The following is a 3,252-nucleotide window of genomic DNA, read 5'->3' on the forward strand; positions in this document are numbered from 1 at the left end:
GTTTAAGCCACTCATGCATGGACCCATGCTAATTTTGTGACAACCCCTCTTCACATAGACCCAAGACTCGCTTGAACTTGCATTGCTTAAGTTCATAGGCACCAATTCTCTCACTCAATTGTTAGCCACCAGCATCACACATCTGATGCACCACACATATACACTCACTCGTAGACATGTAGGCACAATATGCTCTCAACATCTAGTCATACATTGACACAATTGTACACATGCACTCAGTCATAATCACTTAAGGAGTAGACTGTGGCAATTACCCATTCACAAAAGGCACATCTATACTTCAGATAGACACATACTACGTACTCTAGGGTTACCTATGCACACCTTCCTCAAGGTATGTGAACCACACATGTAGTTTAGGTGTACATACCTCACCATTAGGTAGAAACGTATACACACTAGCTCCTACGTTTAACTTACCTAACCACCCTACTTGAAGCCAATAGTCACAAGCAAACTAGTGAGCTAGGGCAACATGATCCTAGGGAAACTCATTCTTAGAATATTCAAAATGCATGTGTGCTAATCCCATAATACTTTTAGGTTCATCACAATGCTATGCATAGGTTAATACTACTACAAAACACTAGGGTAGCACTACACTCATATTTCACTTACAGCCATCCACTTAATGCAAAATTGTAGAATAGTAGATACACACACTCTTAAGCCTTTGGCCACAACTCACTATCCATTGTTGGGACATTATTATTCAATCCAACAATCTATTTACCTAGTCCCACCATAGTTAAACTCCCTAACTATATCATTAAGGCTTAGCTACTTAGATTTCAAGGTCATTCACTTGATACACTCACACATGGTATTTCTCAACCTACTTGACTGTACTTAGATGTACTACCAATGTTCTTTGTATGTGCATGAAATGTTGGATTCCTTGCCAAATTTATGTTGCTCATGTTGTCATCTTGACTATCTGTAACCCCAAATCATCAAGTAGCTTTTTCATCCAATCTACCTTACATGTCGCCATAACAACACCCCTATACTCTACCTTTGTATTCAATAATGCCATAGTGGGCTATTTCTTATTGCTCCAAGTCACATCTCCACTTCTAAAGGAAAACAGATAGCCATTGCTGGACTTCTTGTTGGATACACTCCCTATCCAATTTGCATTAATATAACCAAGCCTCATAAAAGATACCATAATCTGATGTGGCCTTAAGGTATTTGGTTGTAGGAGTGAATAAAAGTAGCAATGGATGGATAGATGTATATGATGTTAGAGAGATTCTTAGTGAGAACTAACAACAGTAAGAGATTAGGTAAATTCTTGTATGAGAGCAGAGATGATGATAGAGATTAAATAGAGTAGAGACCAATGAGAGATGAAATAACGCGCATACAAGAGATCAAATACTCAAAGTATTTCAAAACCGATCCTTGTTTAAGAAAACCTGTTTACAATGAGTCTTCCCTTCACCACGTCTTGTTTCACCCTATTATACCCAAAAACTCACACCAAACACTAGCTTTTACTTTGCTACTCAAATAGCAAATCTAATGGCTCTGTTGGCTCCAAAAGGGGTGTAAAACTCTAGGACACCTGCTCAGAATTCTTCGAGATCGCTCCTTCTCCCTCCTCATCATTCAGAGTGTTGTTTGCTACCTGAAAACTACAATAGCACGTGACACAAATTTGAGAGCCCTTCTTTTTTCATGGGATCTCCAAAACTGGTTAAAAAGAAACTTGTTTTTTGCATGACACCCTATTTTAGAAGTTGTCTACACCTTTTGAGGATATTTACAAGAAATAATATCCAAAATAACAAAAATAAGCTAAATTGTCCAAAAGTCACGTCATTTTGAACCATCTATACTATGGACACTAGCACTAATGACTAATATGACATTGACTCTCTAGATTAATAAGAAAGCTAGATGATGATGCACTCAAGGGTTTTTCACACTGTGTGAGCATAGCAACACGACATCCATCCCCCCTTCTTAAATGTGCATATACTCTAGTATGTGCCACATAGTTAATCTTCATCTAGATCATTATATTCATTTTCCATCCCTTCATCTTCATTGTCCTCTTGATCATCCAAGTCAACATATATCTTGTTCTTCATCTTGCACATGTTCTTCAATTGGTTCACTTACATTTCGTCACTTAAAACCCTTGACCCTCTTTCCTACAATAGGAATCTTCAAATCTGTACCATCCAACTCACACAAAGAATGCATCGCATTATCATGTGCATGCTTTACAATATAAGGAACAAACCATCTCTTAGAAACTTTTCTGACTATACCATGTTGAGTGTCAAGACTACTGCCATAGACTAATACCCAATCTCCTTTCTCAATTGGTTTTGGATGAAGCATGTGTTTCTTGTCAAACCTTCTTTATTCTTCAACCTAGCATGTTCTAAACGCATTGTTGCAATCTCAATGTCTTTAGGCTTCCTTTCTAGCTATCAAATTTGCAAAGCAAGAAGGTCCTCCTTGTTCATATCATTCTCCCAGGGTAGCACACTCCAAGTAGTAATAACATCCTCAATGCATAATAGGTTTTTGGTCATACATCAACTCAGTAGACATTTATCTAGCCATGGTACTATGTATAGTGCAACTAGCCCATAAAGCATACGAAAGTAGCTTGGGCTACTCTCAAATCTTACCTCTACATGCCTTGGCTAAAGCTTTGATGATAGGTGGGTGACCACATTCACTTTTTCCGTTGTCTTCAGGATTGTGTGTTGAAGTGAGAGTAAGCTTTATGTCCACCTTCAAGAAGAACTCCCTAGCTTCTTCTACATCCAACTCTCCTCGATCTACAATTATTTTTCCAACACAACCATAGCAACAAATAACATCTTCCAAAAGAAATTGACATACTGCACTTGTAGCCTTTTTTCTTAACGGTCAACCTTCCACTTGATTTATTAGATCTTCCCTAGCAATTACAATGTATCACATTTACCAAATTCCCACAGGCATAGTCACCAAGTCAACCACCCATTTGTAATGCATGGATAACATATAGGTGGGATATAGACCATCACGATATCACCCATTGGAATACTTTTGGCAAGTAGCATAGGTCTCTCAAATCGCAACACATCTTTATACATACCTTTCCAACAATATCTTTCTTTGATCTTCATAAAAGTGTTCTACACACCTCAATGACCAGTCCATAGTCTCTCATGACACTCTTTGATAATTTTTTGTTGAGCCTCCTTATCACATATTTACCCT

General features: G+C 37.9%; 1 pseudogene; it reads right to left on the minus strand.

Annotated features, from left to right (window-relative positions):
* Nucleotides 1-2,027: 2,027 nt before the first annotated feature.
* On the minus strand, nucleotides 2,028-2,592 carry LOC148016640 (uncharacterized; annotated as a pseudogene).
* Between the last annotated feature and the right edge of the window lie 660 nt (nucleotides 2,593-3,252).

This window comes from Lygodium microphyllum, chromosome 23 (genome assembly GCF_053477565.2).
Source record: "Lygodium microphyllum isolate KBCC chromosome 23, Lygodium_microphyllum_v1.1.10, whole genome shotgun sequence".
In the NCBI taxonomy this organism is placed as follows: domain Eukaryota; kingdom Viridiplantae; phylum Streptophyta; class Polypodiopsida; order Schizaeales; family Lygodiaceae; genus Lygodium; species Lygodium microphyllum.